A 22,170-nucleotide genomic window follows, 5' to 3' on the forward strand; every position below is an offset into this window, starting at 1 on the left:
TTGAGTGAATAATTTCCGCATCGAGTAACATTAGTAAATGACGGAAACTAGATGATCGAAAGCATACCTCTATTATTCCTAAATAGAAAATACAGAGGTAATTTCTAATTACCCCACGAATCCAATACATGTTTTACTGTTGCATATCAATTGTCATAAATTCAAAACCCTGTACATCAAATTGTGTTTTGCTAAGAAGATGACACCGATACTGACATTTCCAACAACAATCCCTGACTACCTCAGCAGCAGAAACAACAGGAAGTTGGACGACAAAAAACATTAGCAACAAAAAGAACAAAAACAACTTAAAAACAACAGATGCAACATATTTTATATGTTAACTGGTGTACAAGGCTTTAAAAGAAGGAGGGATGGGACATAAATCTTTCCTTATTTTCAAATTGAGGACATTATTCTTATATTATTTTCAAAAATCGAAGACATCAGTCGTTTAGTTTTTTCTGTTAAGATTCTGCTCATTATAAGATCATATTTTGGATTCAATAAATGGAATTTAAAACTTGAAAAAGTATTTCACAATAATGAGAAATATGCATAATGAGAAATATACATTTAAAGTCAACTTTAATATCGTGGGAAATGGCTTCCTTTTTTTGAACTGCCATTGGTATATTTTTGTCAGTAACGATGGTTCTCATGCACCAAGCCGAATACCTTAAAAGACAAAAATGGAAGCCAGCACAGAAAGGTGTATAATTAAAGATTATTCGATAAAAGTTTGGTCAATTTTAGAAGCATTAATTCAAATTTTTGTGATTTCAACGTACTAAACAGGCGTTACTAATATATGCGAGGAGGTAAATATAAGACTGTTTTGTGCCGAGACTACGTTCTAATTAATATACTTAACGAGCATTAGCATTACTTGAATAGCATAGCGCATTCCGATATTATTTTTGATTGTCGTTACAGCTTATACCGGGCAACGGACATTAAAGAAAAGTTTTTAATTTTTTCATTGATCAATGTCTGTTAAAAATATGGTGGAAATGACTAGACACTTTGTGATCTCAGGAAAGTCAAATGACACAAACTGGTAATTCTTGAAACTGGATCAAACATTAATGAAGATTGGTGTTACAACGACTCAACATGTCAGAGAACAGCCAACATTTACAAAAAGGCATTTAATGGAAAAATAACTAACATTAGGAGACAACAGCAATTTTTTCAACGCAAACCAAACTTTGAAACCAGAAATGCACACAAGATTCAAAACAGTACTTTGTGATGATAAAACTCAAATTGGAGGCAATTGCACCTTAACCTATCAACAGAAGAAAATCAATGTGAAGCAGAATTCATAATGCTTCAACTGTCTTGAATCACATCGAGTCAAGAAAACTGTAAAAAGTCTGGGGAACGACTTCATACTTATGCAATGGCTTTGACACATGATTCAACAAGATACGAGAAATCTGTCCCTTCTTCAGCATCTCAACACGCATCTTGTAGTGGCAAATACTCAATCAATACTGAACAAGCAACAGCCAAAGTTACCAGTGGAGAAACAGTCATGGTCACAAATATATTATTTTATGAGGGATCACAGATTTTATTCATTACAGAGAAATTAGCAGAAAATCTGAACTTGAAGTACACGGAAACTGAAACTCCGACAATTGCAGCATTTGGTTTAAAAGATATGACTTTGAAAACCACCACCTTATATCTGATTGCAGATTCTGGGGAACAAATTCATGTAGATGTTGTCCCATGTATTGGGGCCAAAGTCCAAACGCATCATGTTCCAATCAAGAACCTCCCTTATCTGAAACAATTGTAGTTTGCACACTTCTACGATGGATAGCCATTGATAGCTCATTACGAATCGGCGTTAATCACTACTGGGACATTGTTGGAAATGGCATCATACGCGACCTGGACCAGTTGCTGTAAGTTCTAAAATAGGCTATCTACTCTCTGGACCAACACACTCAAGTGCCAAATACAATCACGTTGTTTCCTACAAAGTACTGTCTTATCATCGCCCAGAGGAATTGAATTAAGAGGAATTCTGGAAAATAGAAGACCTTTGAAGCCTGAAAAAAACCCAACCAATTTGCCGATTAAAGATCAGAAATATGTTACCTTTGAAAATAGTCGATACACAGCAAAGTTACCATGGAAAGAAGAAGTCTGCATTTTACCCTCAAATAAAATAATTGCACTGGAACGCACGAAGAATGTAATTCGCCGTTAATCATGTGACATTAGACATATGACGACATAATTAATAAACATGAAAAATGTGGATTCATCGAGAAAGTAGAGAAAGAGGATACCCCCAACGGGCAGGTATATTACATTCCTCACCATCCAGTTGAAAATGATTCAAGGACATCTAACAGAGGCTGGATTCAATTTAAGAAGTTGGAATTCGAACAACAAGAGATTGTGTCTGAAAGCAGATGAGGAAGAGGTACTGGACAGAGATGACAGTGTAAAGATATTAAGATGGGATTCTACAACAGACTAGATTTCTTTTCCAAGACGAGACTTGGACAATAATATGAAATTTACAACAAAGAGAGAAGTACTCAGCCAATCATTCAAGATTTTGACCAACTAGGAATCTTGAGTCCCATCACTATAAGAGCCAAATTACTTATGCAGGATATAATTTGGGAAGAAAATGTTACCTGGGATGAAAGCTTTCCAGAATGTTACCAGGAGAGGTGGTTGGAGCTCGCTGAGGAACTTTCAGAATTGTTATCTACTACAATACCAAGATATCGGCTGCAGATGATATTGTTCCTAATTAACACTTATTCACAGATATCAGCAAGAGAGCTTACAGAGCCTGTGCATATCTTGTGACAGGAAATACCTCAAATCTGATTATTTCAAAAAACCGAGTTGCACCTATCAAAACTACAACCTTACCTCGTCTAGAATTAATGGGAGCAGTAGTTGGAGTCATATTATCTAAGAACCTGAATGGCGTAGTGAACGTGAAATCAACAACCTTATGATGTGACAGTAAAATTGTCCTTCATTGGCTTCATTCGAAAAAGGCGGTGAATCAATTCAATCTAGAGAAAAGCAGTGACTGAAGAATCAACAGAAGGACATACATGGAATTACATTCCAACTGACTTTAATCCCAGATCTTGACAAGGGAACTTTCCTACACACAATTTAAGATAACACTCTTTGGATGAATGGTCCTACATGGGTAACAGAACCATCAAAATACCATCAGTGGGAAATCTCAAGGACGTCTACTTTTACAACTTACACAATGAAAATCCGAAAGTTGTATCAGAGAATATCATCATGCCTGGAGTAAGCAACATCATAAACATCTCAAGGTTCTGCAGTCTACAAAAACTGATCAGAGTTACGTGTCATTTTCTGAGATTCATAAAAAGTCTATAAAACATCCAGTGAGAACAACAGTCAAGAAAGGCAAAATTATATTAAACAACCTCAACTAGATGAAATAAAGAAAGCAACAATGCTCTGGATCAAAGATGTACAACAAAACGCATTGGAATGAGAGATTACTGCCATGAACGGAGGTAAACAACAAACATCTCTACATAAACAGTTGAAACTTTATCCAGACGAAAAAGGACTATTACGTTGTAAAGGTAGAATTGACAATTCTCCTTTAGATGACTCAGCAAAATATCCTGCCTTGCTACCCAAGAAGCACAAATTTAATGATTTGATAATAATGGATATCCTCAAAAGACGTTTACACTTCGGATGTTCACAAACCCTCGCAGAAATTTGCCAGTCATTTTGGATACCGACCATAAGACGTAGTGTTAACCGTATGCTACGGAAATGCATTCTATGCAAGAAGATAGTTGGACAACCAGTTTCAGTTACCAGATCCACCATCACTGTCTAAGGACTGTGTATCAGTCTGCATATCCTTTTCAACTGCCGGAGTAGATTATGCTGGACTCATTAATGTCAAAGTAAAAAGACAGACATAAAATATGTACAATATGTCTGTTCACTTGTGTAACAACCAGAGCTGTTCATCTGGAACTTCTTCAGGATCTATCAACTGAAACATTTGTATTAGCATTCAGGAGGTTTATCACCGACAAAGGAATGCCACACACCATATACTTAGACAACAGAGCAACATTATAACCTGCCTAGCGTACCATCATGGAGGAAACCGGTTTATTGTTATTTTCATTTTTTCATATTATTTGGAAGTTATTACCAAAATGTGCACTACTGCATGAATGATTTTGGGAACGCCTTATTAGGATAACGAAAATAACTCTGCGCAAAATACTTGGAGTTATTGAGTGAGCCAACCATTTGTACCATACTGGGTGAAACAGAAGCCACAATAAATGACCGTCCACTTGCATGCCGTGTATGTTTTTATCTATTTACCATCAGAAACATCGTGCTTGTAAACCAGATTCTCAAAATATCTACCTTCACTATTAAATAAAAGTCAACCATTCAGCAGTGAAAAATAAATTCTGAAGGCTTCCAGTATGAAATCATACTTTATGCAATTTTAAAGAAGTCAAAATATATTCTTGCTCGTAAAATTCACCGGTAGCATCAAAATAAAAACAGATAGGCTCCTGATGGTGTGTTGTTTAAGAAAAATTTTGATTGATCGAAAAACGTACTCTCAATAAAAATAATAAAATTCTGCCCCCCCCCCCCCAAAATAGAGATGGAAACCCCACTTCTGAGTCTATTGCAAAAAGATGACCTACTTACAGGCCAAATTTTATTAAGCAAAAGAAAAAAATTCATATATTTCCATAATATAATCATGTTATATCGGGAAAATAGAAACACGGACGTAAATGCTTTAGGCGCAGCGCTTCATTTGCATTAAACAGATGTACACCAATTAATCTTTCTGTCAATAAGAAAACCTACCGAACACTCCACGAACAAGTGCTGTCTCTGTACAATGTAACCACCGAGTAAAACCTCTCAAGAACAGATTAAAATCAAATTAAAAACTACATTTTTGTGCATTTTTTAATGCTTAACCCGAACGGTAATTTTTGGTTTGGGTACCACTTTTATGATATTCAGGTAACAACGTTTTCATTTGATTGAGTTTTTTTAAAATTTAATTGGCATTTTTGTGGTCTGATAAGGTGTTATGAGAAAGTTCCTTGGTGGAGAAAGAATTTTCTGACTGGTACAGCCTATTATTGATGCTGCAAATTTTGGCCTACCTTTGACTGTTACAGACAAGAAAAATGTCAGGAAAATAATTAAAAAGTGTTGGCATATATCCGTTTTGTGATATTGCTAAGCTTTTAGCATATCGATATCGTGGGTTAATCACTTTGAAACGTATTTTAAAAGAATTGAAGATTTAAATATATATATATATATATATATATATATATATATATATATATATATATATATATATATATATATATATATATATATATATATATATACCGCACATATTGACTGATGTCCAAAAAGAGGCACAAGTCCAAAACCGCTTAGGGATTGCTGAAACGTTCAGAAATTCAACGAAAAACAATTTGCAAATATCGTATCTGTTGCAAAAACATGTGTTGACTTTCGAACCAGTAAGAAAATTTGAAAACAAAATATTAACTAAACACGGTAGGTGGTCTATGGTTGCCAAAAGAATCATAAACAAAAAATTGGGTTTTTTATTGCACTTTTGAACTGATTGTAAAATCCTACACATATGTTGCCAAAGAGTAAAATTAGTTACAGGTCGGTATTGCCAAGGTGTTATACTAAAAATCTCACGAAGTATAATCATAAACGGCACCCTGTTTCTGGATTTGTCATGTTTGCCTACATCATGACACACCTGGGTTTGCGACGCAATTTTTGAAGTCAGAGAAGGATAACGACTTGCCACACAAACGAAAACAAATTCCATCTACCCTCAGAAGAATCTTTCATGACTTTAAGGGACATTTAGAAAAAAAATAAACTCGATCAATGACGGAATCTCGTGACAAGAAAGAAAACTCACACTGAGTAAAACAGAAAAAAAAACTAAAGAATAACCATCAAAATGTCATAGTTGAAATTTAACCGGCGCATCAAGGGATAAACAAAATAAATCTAGGAGACTGATTGAATGAGCATGCAAGAAGCTGTATGATACGAAACCTATGACTGAATATAGCATAAACAAAAATACTGGGATTTTAAAATAATCTTTCGCTCTACAGACAACTGCACATTTTTGTCAAAATCAGTGGAGTACTGCGCCTGGCACCTGTTTAGTCGAGTACCATGAAACATATGTGTTTTCTTACTTAACACTTATTCAAGAAAGTCCTGCAATCGGTTCACATATAAAGATCACTGTTAATTTCACAGTAAAAATGAACTATGAATCTGGAAGCTGTTCAAAAATAAGCGTGGTAATATCAACCTAAAAAATCAGGAAATTTGCCTTATCATTAGGATAAAAACTTTGTGTTTTTTACATACCGTACTCTGTGATATTGTAAGCTTTCCCGAAACCCCCTAGGGATGCGCTATCAAATGACCTTCTAGTTCATGGATGTTTGTGATGTAATTTTTCCACTCGGTGAGCAATGTTTGGACGGTGTGTATGCAAATAGAAGTAAACAAAGGCAATCATGACATATATAATTTTGTAGATAAACTATTGTAAAAGAGAATTGCAGTAAGCATTCTCCCAATGTTTTTCATCTTAAAGCGAAAATGACTGCCAATCACGTAAGGGGATAACGTTATTCCTTGTCATTCGAAGTTAGATACCTTGTCTTATTATTATACTATATTTGAACTATTACAAAAACAAGCATATGTTGCCTGCTTAACATACTTATGTTTATAAGATTTTATGCATGCATAATCAGTTTGCCGGCTTAATGAATTAATATCTGTCGGATCATTTCTTTAGTTATCACGTGATCAAACAGTCACCTAATATAAGTGACAAGTCTACCCTTGAACTCCACATCTTTTAACTTCATTTGGAATACCTAATGTTAGTTTCAGAGTAAGTAATTACCATCAATGTAATGTTGCCGACTGTTTAGACTAGAACTGTTTGAAATCGTTCTTATGAACATCAATTTAACAAAACTTCTAAGTTAAAAAAAATATTCATAAATTTAAGGCAATGAAATTTTACATTTCCCACCGTATACTGTGGTCTCATCAATATTCGTTGAATACGAATTCTCGTGGATTTCGTTGTTTAGTTGATCCACGAAATTAAATGTTCATTGAAAGGCAATTTTTATTAACATTTTGTATTGATAGGGTCATTGGCCACGAATTTACGTATCCTTGAAACTGTGTTTTTCATTAATCCACGAAAATGGACACCCTTGAATATTGATGAAACCACAGTATTGGTAATTAGAGAATACGGAACCCTTTTTATGTTCAAGGTTAAGGATTATAATAAATTATGATATTTGATAGGGTTGGATATGTAACATTCTAACTCTACACTTTTAGTTGAGGGTTAATTAAAATAAAAGATGACAACTTCCTGTGGGGTCACCCTAGTCTTTGTTGCTGCTCTCTTGTTTATGACTAGGACCGTCAACTCCCAGTACAGTTACCAGTCGACATACGGTCAAAGTGTCTACTCTTCATACCCAACGGGTCAAATGATGGCCGTAGTGCCACAGTCGGACATTTCTATCTTCATCATACCAAGTAATGGCATATATTCTCATGCTCTTTCTGACGGTCTCTGATTCTTTTAGCTTAACTTTTATTTGGTTTATAATATTATCAAAAATTGTAAAAATACTGTAACCAGAAATTAATGATGTTATGTAAAACATGTCGAATGTTTTTTTTTTCTTATTGGTTGATTTCAAATCAATGTTAAGTAACTTTAATTTAAAACAATAGATTGAAACAGTCCAACTAGTGTCCAGTCGAGTAGTACACGGACAAACTCGTATACAGGTCGACTAGTCTACCAAGCCAAAAAATGCAAGAAATTTATATAAGTTATTGCTAGACATCACAAGAGTTATGACCTTTTACGAGTTGATCTGTGTAAGACATGACTGACTGTAAGTCGTTCAAACCGTTAATATAAGATCTCTCATTTGCGATGGTATTATGTTTTTTATTCAACAAGTTGTGCATTTTCTTTTCCCGAGCCTTGGCGAGGGGATGGAAAACATAATGAGTCGAATTAAAATCATATACCATCACATATCATAAGAGATTCTTTTAATTACATGTTTTACCACGTATTTTTTCTATATAAATTGTAATTGTGAACCGTACAACACATTATCTACAAGACGTCAACAACTTTATGCATGGAAAAAAATTCCTTGAAATATAACAAATAAACATTTCATTTTAAAACAATATATTTTTGAATTCGTGAAAAATAAATGAAACAAAATTAAATGGTTCACATTTACAACTCAACACTTTTCGACTAAATTTTTTTTCCCCTTTTTCTTTCTATGTCAACAAATGTTTGATAGTGGAGCACGTGGCGGAGGAACAAACAGTGTAATATCAAAAATGTATCCCCTGAATAATATCTACCGTATATTGAGCTAAACATGTGATAAAATGTTTTATGATATCTCCACTAATCATTTATTATTATACACAGTAATCCTTGTTGTGCTGGCCGCGGTTATCGTCCCTGCATTGGTCGGTAGTTCCTGGACCGTAATGAGAGAAATGAAAACAACCAATTCCCCGACGACGACGACGACGACGACAATGACACCTACTACACCCACAACTACGCCAATGGGCCCGGGGGGATAAATGTATAAATCATGTACCATGTTGGAGTCGCTGTCATCAATCCTTCAGAATGCCTTTTTCAGGAGATATTTAAAAGGATTTATATAAATTAATACCCGTAAATAAAATGTGAATAGGAAGTGTTATTTTCAGTCTTGTCTATTTATAATTTGTTTTATAAACTTATTAATTAATGGCGGCATATTTTGTCCTTGTTTTCTATCATGGGAAAATGAATTAAAAAAGTCCTCGTAACCAGATTCCTTGTTGGAGCCACTGTTCATCGAGCATTTAAATACATTAGTGTTTATTTTTCAAGAGATATTAAACAGATCCAGATGTCTGTAAATAAAATGTGAATTAAAATAATTTATCCAAGGTTGTCTTATAATAACAAAATGTTTCAGAGTGTTTGAAAACCTGAAAAATTGTTAACTGTAATACCTGAAAGAAAGAAAGAGTTTTGTTCGTAATCCTTTAGATGTGTTATATCTCCCTAACATTATTGAACAACACTGTACGACGGGGTATAAATTCATGGTTTCCGTGTCACAAACTGATTCATTTTTAGTTAATATTCAGCGTCCAATGAATTTACGGTGTACATTGTGAGAAAAAGGAAAAATTGTCGATGATTGTGACACACAACAGAGTTTGTTATTTGAAAATGATGATACTAGAGAATTTAAAAATAATTAAAACCAACCGGTTGAAAGGAAGATGCTTTCTGAAGATTAAAATCAAATGTAACCCCTCGCTTGTATATCAAAATATGTGTGCGACTTTCTGGCTTTGTTTAGTCACTCAGAGGTAAAATTGATTATTAATCTGATTAATCGTAATATGCAGGAAAAAAAGTACACTAATATTAAGAATTAAGGTGCAGTGTTCATTTGCATAAAACATATGCACATCAATTCATTATTCTGTCAAAAAGAAACATCCGCTGTGATGATTAGCCATACAAGCTACGAATCATCCTTGTTCAAGTTCTCGGGTAAGGTAGGGACGGAGGAAAACCACGAGTAAGCAAATATTAGATCTAATAAACAGGTGCCATTTTATCCTAATACAACCAATAAATCTTTTTTATTTTTTCATTATTATTTATTTAAAACATGCATTAAAACAGTTGAACATTTTCCTTCATACGTTGAATATCTTTGAAACATATCATAATTACGTGCAAGTTTTGTCGACAAGCTATTGGAAATGAATATCTTAAAAATTCTCGTTCCTCACTTTTGGAGAGAATTGATCAGTCTCTAAAATGTAATTTGTTAATTTTGGTTAAAAGTTTTTTACTATGTTGTCATCTGACTTATTTCCCCCTATATATTTTTTAAATGAGTTTATTTTGTTACATACTTTAAATGTGCCCCCGTCACTTTTTGTAGGCGTGTAATTTCCCATTTTTCAATCTAATGGTTTGACAATATGCAATATCTGCATAGATTTTTTAAATGTTTATTTTTTCGCTTTATTCTTTTTTTTGGTTCAATATATGACCTATTAGTTTTTTAACTCCCCCTCCCAACTTATACTTACTGTACATGCATGCAAAATTAGCTTAAAATTGGATTGATATGAAAGTAAAGCATGGCTATTGCTTTAATATATAATATATCTATCACCCCCCCCCCCCCCAAAGTAAAAAATAAAATGTAAAATCAAATCATCTCAGGCAGGTATCGCATTTTATATTGAAATAGCTAGTACACGCATTACGGATGTTTGATCCACCTGGAAATTTATCGCTGGAAATACAGCGCGAGATCACTGTGACGTCATATGTTAAAATCTTTATTCAGTTGTTCACGTAAACCGACTCAGTACGAAGGAATGGAAGCATGTACAAAATCTCTCGATTCTCATTAAAGCCTGTGAAGTACGCAAAATGTGTCTTCAAACCTCAAGGCACCGTAAAGTACGAATTAAATATAAGCCATTTTTGTATATCATCACATGGGAAACATTTGAGAATATTATGGGCCGTAGACACTAAAAAAAATGTTCCCGCTTGCAATGGCACTTTTAGCTCGCTTCGCTCTCTATTACCCCCATTCAATTTTCATTAAATTGAACAAAAAATGGATAGAGATTTGAAAACTGATAGATGAAATTCGGACTGAAATATTTTTAAAAATTGTCACTGACAACGAATTGCTTTGTATATATAAGAGCTACTGCCACTCATAGCCTGTGCTTCTTCATTTTTCAAAGAGTCTTATTAATTAATTGTAATATTTTCACAATAAAGAAAATCTCATTCAGAATGTAAAATTTTATGTTTTTTATTTTTATTTTTCTAAACTTAATTTTTCCAAACATATTCACAGGCCCGTAAATCAAAAAGTAGGTGATTGCCTGACTTACTTTTTTGAAAGAGAAACGTAACACTGCAATCCAAAATCTATTGTATACAATAGATGGTTTCTCATGATCATCAGTGGATTTTTTTTTCATTCTGAGTAAACGTCGTCCTTTATGTTAATTTCACGGCGAGTGTGACCAATCAGCAGAGGATGCTCACTCCTCCATGGCACCTGATTCTACCTCTATTTTTTTTAGGTCCGTGTTTGCTCTGCTCCTGTTTTGTATTTTCCTTTTTTAAATCTTTTGATTTTAACCACTGTTCGCTATTATCACGTCATTTTTAGAAAAAAATATTCCAAAAATAATAATGTAGGCATATTTATTATATGAGCAGTCGTGTTCACCCTTAAACAAGAAGTGCTGATGGAGCCATTCATTTCACAATTTTGGTAAACGTCTTACTGCTAAAAACAATCATGTATTCATATCAGGCTTTGGGTAATGCTAAATGTAATGGTAATGCATTGCAATGTATTACATGTTTTCAAAGTAATTCTAGCAATGTGTAATGCCACACAATTGCATTACAATTAATGGTAATGTAATTCATTACTTTCCAAAATCTAGTGTAATGCTGGCATTATATGGCATTACTTTGCATGACTTTGCTTATTCATGCATGTTCACTTTTTTTAAAAATGTGATGAATATATGAATAGCTGAAATTGAAATTGATTAAATTCATTTAAAGGAGAAAGAAATAATTCTTGAGACAAAAATGTTATAGTTATATTATAAAAACAGATTTTTAAAAGTTCATTTTAAATTGTTAATATAACTAGCCATAAGAACACAATTTCATAACATGTTTAAGAATGTTGTTAGTAAAAGTTTTAAATCATTTAAACAATTTACTCTGATTAGTTTGCACTTCAATAAAGAATGTGTCAACAAAACACTATGCCTCAAGGATAATCTTAGTATCAAAACAATCGTTTTAAGAAGTGCTAAACAGCCTAATCCTCTCCCCTTTGTTATGTCCCAATAAAATAAAGAACCTTTAAAATTAAAATGAATGCATTTTCAATCCATGATGAAAATCAAAATCCCTTCCAATATTACAACCCATCTGAAAATAATTTTACTCTTTTCTGTTTCTAACATTGTATCATGCCAAATATCTATAAATATCTTTTTACTTATGTAATATAATCTTCATAATGCCACAAGACGATTATATATTGAGCAAATGAAGAATGACTCCTGTGTAGTCATTGAATTTGAACCTGATACTGAACATGAACCTGTAGATATGTTAAAGAGTATATTTTATATTTGAAACATTTGCAAAAACTCTTTATAAGCTTTACTGTTTTAAAACAAAGTAATGGTAATGTAATGCATTACTTAAAAAAAATCAAGTAATGGTAATGGTAATTTAATGCCCAAATACATGAAGTAATGGTAATGTAATGCATTACTTTACAATGTAATTCGCCCCAAGCCTGATTCATATGTCATACTTAATATCTAGTAGTAGAGAGGTACGCTTTTCGGCGATTTTTGCATTCTGGTATATATTCCCTTGTTTTTTTTACCCCAATATACACAGCTCCTAGGAGGTAGAAGTTGCGGAAAGTAATATATTTCTCGCAGCATATTAAAGCTTTACACCAAGATAATCACCATCCATCTCAGAAGTTTTAAGGGATCCATCTCAGAAGTTTTAAGGGATAAAAGACAGAGAACGCAAAACGCACGACGACCGTCAAAGTCCAACGGCAAAAGAACCGGGTCTTCTCTTATGTGTTTTAAAAAGAGTAAAAAAATAAATGAAAGTTGGTTTTTATTGAGCTAATTATTTTATCAGATTAATCTTGCAAAACTCAACGATTAATTCAAAGTTGATAATTTCAGCAAAATTAATGAAACTGAAACACGACTTAACCTTACAAAACCAAATCAAAAAAATCTCTTGCAAAAAAATAATCAAAATAATCACTTTGAAAATATAATTATCAAACGCATACATGTTGTTTAGTTGTTTAGCAAGCGTCGAAATATTGTAAAACTAAGTTATCTGTTTAATAACTAGATCAATGTATATTGCCGTACAACGGTGACTGTTCCGGAAAGGCTCGCCACCATAGCTAATGAAAAAGAAACATATAAGAAGTCAGAATATAAATACTCGTATATATGATGTCACAGCGTACATAGCATGCTTCGTTTATTTCGAGATAAGGTACATAAAATGTGTGCTTCGAGTAGCTATATATAGAAGGAAATATCCAATCTTCAGACTGTAAATTAATCAACGGTAACCTTTAATGATGATTGGATAAAAAACCTGACGAATAAACTTGAGCACCATACAAATCAACAATATATAAGTCGAATCGAAACAAAAAATAATCTGTCGGTAGACCTGGGAGGTAAGTTTTCATACATTGATATTTAGATCATCTGGCACAGATAATGTTCCTTTACTTCAGTTATCATAGTTATGGTTTTTGATGACAGTATATACAGAAATTTTCAAATTATTCTCTTTCAGACTGTTTTCTTGATTTACTAGACTGACTACTTTGAGATAAAATTAAGTGATTCATTTTCGTTTTTTTAATTTTTAATTAAAAAATATGTTTTATATGAAAATATCAACAGCTGAGGTTGAAAGGCTCTTGTTAAAATTTTCATCTCAATTGATAAGAGACAATATCAATATTTTCTTTTTTATTTTCACAAAGTGGGTTATTGTTTCTTTATTTAAAGAATCTTATAAGGACATATTCATTAGATAATATTGAAATATAGTCTAACTAGGGAGGAGATTCCCTTTTACTGCAAGTGGGGATAATCTAGATACTTATTTATCATTTAATATTGAGGTACATTCCACATCAGAACAAAAAAGAAATAAGTGAAGCGATAAAGGATCTCCTTGTGTATGTTCTCTTTTTGAGCACAATATTTTAAACATGTTTCCTTTTAAACAAAAATAGTTTTTTTAAAATGAATTTGGTGGTTTTTTTTGTCCTGTACAAAAATACTTTACAGCCACGTCAAAAAGAATCGTAGAGATGACAACTTCCGGGGTAGCTCTGTTTGCTCTCGCCGCTGTCCTATTTCTTGCAGAGCCTGTCGCCTCGCAAATGTACCAACAGGCGACTTACGGTCAGGGCGTATATGCTCAATACCCAAAACCCATGATTGTACCTGCAGCTCCGCAATCGGACATCACTGTTTTCATTATACCAAGTAATATATTTAACTTTTCTTTGTCCTAGACGCTCTGATTTTAAACCAATGCATACGGCGCAAAGTAATAGAAACGGTTGAACTTATTTGAACTCATTATTTATAATTATCTATCGAACGTTTTAAAAATGTCTCGTGTACAAATAAATGTAAAATCAAATCTACACGCAAATTGAAAAAAGAGCATTTCATTTCCTTGTAGAGCACGGTCTTAGTTATGTAACTTACCCAATCCTAATAGTATTTTTGTACAATAAAGATACGTTCTAATGAAATCATTCATTTCTTGATTCCAGTTATACTCATTGTGTTGGTCATCGTCTGTATACCGGTACTGATTGCCAGTTCTTCAAGCACGTTCGAAAAAGAAACCACAACTAAATATCCATATATGCCTACTACTGAGGAGGAATACAGAAAATATCCCGCTAGATATCCCGGATACTGACCTGGAGAATTTCCGAGACTCTCTAGAAAAGGAAACGAATAAATAAATGGATGATTCCACAATGTCTGGTGTTGTTGATTTGTTTTGTACATATTCTCGTCTCATGGTGAAGATAATTCATTCCACACATTAAACAACAATTTTGACATAGACCGAGTTCTATTAGTCACAAAGTATTTGACAACCAAAAGTTGTCAATACTAAGAAATGACCAAGCATTTTGATGTTTTGAAAAATGTAGAATATAATTTTTATCATAATGATAATTTTCAAATAAAATGTTATCATGACTATTGCATGATTAAGTCAATAAATCCACAGGAGGAATGCAATATATCCATTGCGCTGAAGAGTCCTTCTCTCGGCAAAAATGTTAATTACTCTCAAAAAGTTTCAATGTATATGTGTAGCTTTTTGGCAATTAATTTTTAAATAACTAAAACAATCGACATAAATGTGTTTATTCTATTAAGTAAATCATATACTAACCTGTATTATATACAGTTTATATTAAAAAAATACCATAAAAACAGGAGATAGAAAAGCAATACTATTAAACATGGCAGAAGTGGTTAATCATCCATTATATAAAGAAGTCTACACTATTGGAAGCCTGATTTAATAATGTCTCCATTTCACGCTTAGATATGTTACTGTAAGAGAACATGGACTATGGCTGCCATAAGTAGACACAGAACACTGATTACTGGCACACCGGCACTGGAACCTGAAAGTAGATGTTGATCTTTACAATCTTCAGCAAACTATCGCTAAGAAACAGTTTACAAAAAAAAAAATAAAGTCCAAGATGTAAATACAAAAGGGCCAAGGACCTTTATGGTCACCTGTGTATGATTCAGGCCTGAAGAAGGCTAAATTGTCAACAAATTATGCATCGGATCTACCTTAAATATTCATATATAATATTTTTGGTCTAAACCATGACTTAAAAAAAAGGAATTCAAATATTTTGATTTTCTGATTTTAAAATTGTCCTACATCTTTAAACATTGCTCCTTCTTTAAGGAGAGTAATATCCTTTGAAAAGGCTATTAGCATTCAGCCCTTTGCATTGGGTGTAACAAGAGTACTAGTATAAAATTGTATTATATCTGACATCTTATACCTTACTCAAACGACGCAACTTTAGTTAAAGGTTTGAAATCTAATACCATCTTCTGTGAAAAATCCTCTTGACATCTTTTTAAACAACACATCATTTACACTCTAGTAGCAAAAACACATGTGCATCCAGCAAGGCATGAGACTTTGATTACGTCGAAGTTACACATGAGCTTGAAAATAAAGTCCGGGCCTTTTCACCCCCCACCTGGAAATGGCAAGCACCAAAATTACATATGATATCGAATTCTTACAAAACTGGGATTGTTAAACATCCTACACATTGTGTTTTATCTCATAAAAATATCCGGTCATGTCTCGGAGGGGAAAGAGCCAAATTCAAAAGGGAGTTTGGGAATTGTTTTACCTCAACCATGTATTGAACCTTCGGTGAAATAATGCACTAGATAATGTAATATAAACTGATGGAGAAAAAAATATATGGCCCAAAAAATATTTTGGTATTCAAAATTTATTAAAAAATATTTAATATCTTTATATGAATAAAGGTTTGGAAATTTTGAATAGGGCAGTTCAGAGTTATTTTATCCCTATTAGTAAGATATTAAGAGTAGAAGATTAAAAAATAACATTAACCCAACAACATATCCAAATTTTGATAAAAATCAATCGATGGAAAACTGATATATTCTATACCCTGCAAAATTTTGGCGTATTTACACCCTTCTTCTTGCGCCTTTATAAATGTGATTTTTTTTAGCTACATTGTAGTACTTTATTCATCTGCTTATCCACGCCCCAATATTAACTAAATTTGCTGATTAACCACCCCTATGACATTTGACAAACGTTTTTAGAATGGAACTATTCAAAAGTGAAAAAAAAGTTCTATGTGACTGGTAACAGAAATTGTTAAAATATGTAAAAAAAAAAATCTACGAGAATTACTTCTGTATGACACATTTCAATGTAGATCTTATGTAATTTATTTCCTGTATTGAAACTGTCATGAAACATTTTTAACAAAAGCAGAAATCATCCATCATTATTTAAAATGTGCGTGTTTGCTGTATTATCTTGCATTCTCTTGTGGTTAATGTTAAAATTACTGAAATGGTGTTTGAGATTTGCAGACAGAATCTAAGATTCTCTAATTTATATTTTGTTGAGGAGGGAGAGTGTTTAAGGAATAAATTAGCTTTACCATTAGTGTCCGAGGCCCATGTTTGTTTATCTTACGTTGTATTTTTCAGGGGAGTACAGACCACTCCCCCACCCCCTTTAGATCCGCGGATGTTTGAGATGAGGTTAGATTATCATGATGCAAAAAATTGTTTAGTATATCATATATTTAAAGAGGCTGAATGTAATCAATTATTAACCAATCAGATTTTCTTAAATTTGGAGTATGATTTGTAAAATTATAAACTATTATAATTAAATTTAAGCTTTTGAATTTTAGTAATTGTAGTGCCTATATCTTAATAAAAACTTTTTTATAAGTGTCCTTATAGTCTAACAATGGCCATCTTAAAGACTATAAAAAACCCTTAAGGGCACTAAGAAATTCCTGAGTGAACCTGAGAAATTCATTGTTGAGGATACTGGGGAACCCTTGAGCGACCCTGAGGACGACCTGGTTGACCATTGAATCGGCACCGAGGAAAGCCTGAGTGACCATGAGGTCGGCACTGAAGAAAGCCTGAGTGACAATGAGGTCGACACTGAGGAAAGCCTCAGTGACCATGAGGTTGACACTGAGGAGAGCCTGAGTGACCATGAGGTCGTCACTGAGGAAAGCCTGAGTGACCATGAGGTCGGCACTGAAGAGAGCCTGAGTGACAATGAGGTCGACACTGAGGAAAGCCTGAGTGACCATGAGGTCGTCACTGAGGAAAGCCTGAGTGACCATGAGGTCGGCACTGAAGAAAAAGCCTGAGTGACAATGAGGTCGACACTGAGGAAAGCCTGAGTGACCATGAGGTTGACACTGAGGAGAGCCTGAGTGACCATGAGGTCGGTACTGAGGAAAGCCTGAGTGACAATGAGGTCGGTACTGAGGAAAGCCTGAATGACCATGAGGTCGGCACTGAAGAGAGCCTGAGTGACAATGAGGTCGACACTGAGGAAAGCCTGAGTGACCATGAGGTCGTCACTGAGGAAAGCCTGAGTGACCATGAGGTCGGCACTGAAGAAAGCCTGAGTGACAATGAGGTCGACACTGAGGAAAGCCTGAGTGACCATGAGGTTGACACTGAGGAGAGCCTGAGTGACCATGAGGTCGGTACTGAGGAAAGCCTGAGTGACAATGAGGTCGGTACTGAGGAAAGCCTGAGTGACCATGAGGTCGGCACTGAAGAGAGCCTGAGTGACAATGAGGTCGACACTGAGGAAAGCCTGAGTGACTATGGGGTTGGCACTGAGGAGAGCCTGAGTGACCATGAGGTAGGTACTGAGGAAAGCCTGAGTGACCATTGGAAGACACTGAGGAATGCCTGCGTGACCATGAGGTCGACACTGACGAAAGCCTGAGTGACCATGAGGTTGACACTTCGGAAAGCCTTAGTGACCATGAAGTAGACACTGAGAAAAGCCTTTAGGATCTTTAGGAATTTCAATAATGAGAAAATATGAATGATTTGAAAAGTTAAAGATGAGCGCCTTGGGCATTAATTGTTAATATCACTGAGTCCTAACTCAATTTGTATAATAATGGTAAAAGGTGATCAATAAATGTTGATACTATCACAAAAGCCTTATTTGAGGGAATAAAAAATGAATATCTAAAATAATTATTCCTGTAAGTAACAACAAAAATCCATGCGGGATTCGAACTCGGAATGTATGTAACACAAGTCCGACACTTTATCCACTCGGCTATGGAGTAAGTTACATGTTTTAGTCCATCAAATCCTTTTAATAAAACAAAATGTCGTTTCGATCAGCAGTCAGCCGTTTTGTGATGATGTGTTATTCAACCTTAAAGCATATAGAATTTCTCCTTTCTTATAACATTACGATTAAATATGAAGCGGTTAATGTATACGCTAAACGATTTATGCCATGCTACCACAACTATTATGCAACCAGAACCTTTGTCCAAGCGCTACCTATGATAAATTATTATAGAGGTATTTAGAGAACTGAAAGTCGATCTCCGTTTGTTTTCAGAACAACAGTGACAAATTCACATTTTCATATTATCATAATAAAGTGGTTGTTCGTTTAAATGATGCCACATTTACTTAGTGTTGGCAGAGAATGGGATATAAAAAATAACAACTTATCAATTGATAACTAGTTTGAAAGAAAAATTATTTCCGAGAAAAGGTAGTATCGTGATAGTGCGGCATTGTTTTTTTTTAAAATGACGTCATCTCCTGGTGTTGTACGCATCAAAGTTAGATTCGCAAACTGCGTAAGCAATGATACACATTCATATTTTGTTGTAAGATTCCCAATTTTGTTATCACAAGTTTCATAGACCAAAAGCCTTCCCCTAATACATTTCTATAATGTACAATTTCCTAATTATTGTGCGACTTATAATGAAGAGTGATTTCTTTGATTGGGTGCATATTTTACACTTGATCTTTTTTATTTGCACAATCAGTATTGACTAGCATTCATTTTTTTTCAATCACATATAGGTAAAGAGTAAGAGCCCTTTCTTTCGTATAAACAAACTTGCGAGATAGATAAAGAGATACATGTATACTCAGTTCAATGTGAGTTCAAGCCTGTATCTGTTTTTAAATGTACTTGTTGGTAATGTATCATCATATTAGGAATTGTTCATATATATTATATGTATCGGTATTGCAGGAAATAGTTATTGGCTAATAATATAGTAAAATACTGATTTTAACCGTATATGAATTTCTATGCACATATATACATGTACATGTATTCCAAACAAGCTTGCTAACTGCTCTCCAGTACTATCAATACTTATAGACCTAGTCCTATATAATGTAAGCGTGTGATGTAAGTGTTTTGTGCAATGATCGTTACGTACATAACACGCATGAATCATCAAAGTTAACAATTTATTGTTTATATACATCTTTCTTTTAAAATTTTATTTAATTAATTGAAAAATATAAGTTAACTAAATAACTTTAATGTACATCAGTATTTCAGCTAAAAGAAGCCACATCCTCTCCTACATGTACAAGACTTTGAGTCTGTAATTATCATTATTATTTCGTGCAGTCGGTGATTTTTCTTAGGTTGTTGAGGTTTTAACCAATCGATAAACCGGGCGTAATGATGTCAGCCTTGTCAGTTTCTTCAGCGTTATAAAATTACGAGCACCAGATCACCAAGAGCAGCAAACTCTTGTATGACTATCAGAGATAAATTCAATGCATGTTCCATGGTTTTTCTCAACATAAATAAACACGGGAATTAGGTAATTGATATTCATAACGGGAATTGTGAAAATGACATGTGATGATAATGAACAGTGTTCCAAATCAAACGTCTAAAGGACAAATACAAAACAGGAGCAGATCAAGCACAGACCTTTAAAAAAGTTAAAGTTCAGGTGCCATGGAGGAGTTAGCATCTCTTCTGACCGGTCACACCCGCCTAGTGCTCTTTGTTGTGATTGGGAAAAACGGAGAAAAAAATCCGAAAACAATTAGGTGATTGATTATGTAACAATGAGTATGAAGAAAACTTCTGTCAGCCTGCAACCCAATGGAAGATTGTATTTGCTGACCAGGTTCTTGTTTGCTCTGCTCCTGTTTTGTATTTTCCTGTGATTTTGAACAATGTTCGTTATCGCCACATGTCATTTTTAGGAGGAATATTTATCTAAAATAATTTATGCATATTTACAAAATGACTAGTAGTGTTCACCCTTACACAAGAAGTGCTGATGGAGCCATTAATTTCACAATTTTAGTAAAGGTATTCCTGACCAATGCAATCATGTACGCACGTGTCCTACAAAAGAACGCCGTTTAAGATTTTGTCATACAGTATGGATCAGACCCAACCAAACGGAAGGTAAACTCCAACTAAACCCTGGGTTAATTTACTGGGATTACTCTGGTTTACTACAGTGGACCCAAAGTAAACCCAGAGTGTACACAGATAGTAAACCCCGATCAGAAATATATTCCTGAAAGCAGACGCTACATGTGTATTCGGAATATACAAGTGGCGGGAATTACAGGCAGTAAAATGGTAAAAATCAGTGCGTACAGTTGACCCCAAAAGCAGTTCTCGAGTAAACCCAAAGTAAACCCCGAGCAAACCCAAAGTAAACCCCGAGTGGCTCCTAATTTTCAAAAAGTAAACCCGAGGTAAACACTGAGAGTAAACCCGGGTTTACTCTTGTGTTAAGTTGGGTCTGGTTGGTACTGTACAGGTATATCTCCCCCCGATTTTAATCCAATATGTATAGCTCCAAGGCGGTAGAAGTCTAGGAAATTAATCATACGATGAACCTTCATCTCAGCATAAGAAAGCTTCACAGGTGGGGGGGGGGGGGGGGGGGGGCTGAGGGATTATTGGACAACATAAAATGCAAGATGACGGTCAAATTCCGACGGCAAAAGAACTGGGTTTGCTCTAAAGTGCTATAAGAAGAGTGAAAAATATTAAAGGTTGTTTTAACTGAGCTAAACATGTTTAGGAAGTATCAGATTAATCTTTCGAAGTTCAAAGATAAATTTATAGTTTATAAGCTCAGCAAAATTAGTGTCAAAAATGAAACACGTGCAGTAATGTAGACTAATTAACTATAACAAAAAAGAATAAAAAATAATACCTTGGAAAAACAAATCAAAATACTCACTTGAAAAATGATTTAACGCATCCAAATTGTTTAGCAAGACTCGAAAATGTTCAAAACAAAGGTATCTTTTGTTTAATAACTAGATCAATCTATATTGCCGTACAAAGGTGACTGTTCAGGAAAGGGTGATCATCATAGCTAATGAAAAAGAAACATACAAGAGGTCAGAATCTTAATATTTGATACCACAGCGATCTCGCCAAGCAGGTTTAGTTTATTTCGAGATAAGGCACATAAAATGTATGCTTCGAGTGGTTACATTTAAAAAATAATACGGTCCTCTAATGCTGATGCAATTTTAGGTAATATCCAATCTTCTGATTGTAACTAAAGTCAAATGTAACCTTTTATGATCATTGGATAGAAAACCCGACGAATGAATTAAAGCATCAATAAAATAAACACTATATATAAAACAAAATAGTCAGTTGGTAGACCTTAAAAGTAAGTTTCTATACACTGGTATTTATACCACCTAGAACAGATAATGTTGCTATACTTTTGT

This window comes from Crassostrea angulata, chromosome 7, assembly GCF_025612915.1.
Source record: "Crassostrea angulata isolate pt1a10 chromosome 7, ASM2561291v2, whole genome shotgun sequence".
Taxonomy (NCBI): Eukaryota; Metazoa; Mollusca; class Bivalvia; order Ostreida; family Ostreidae; genus Magallana; species Magallana angulata.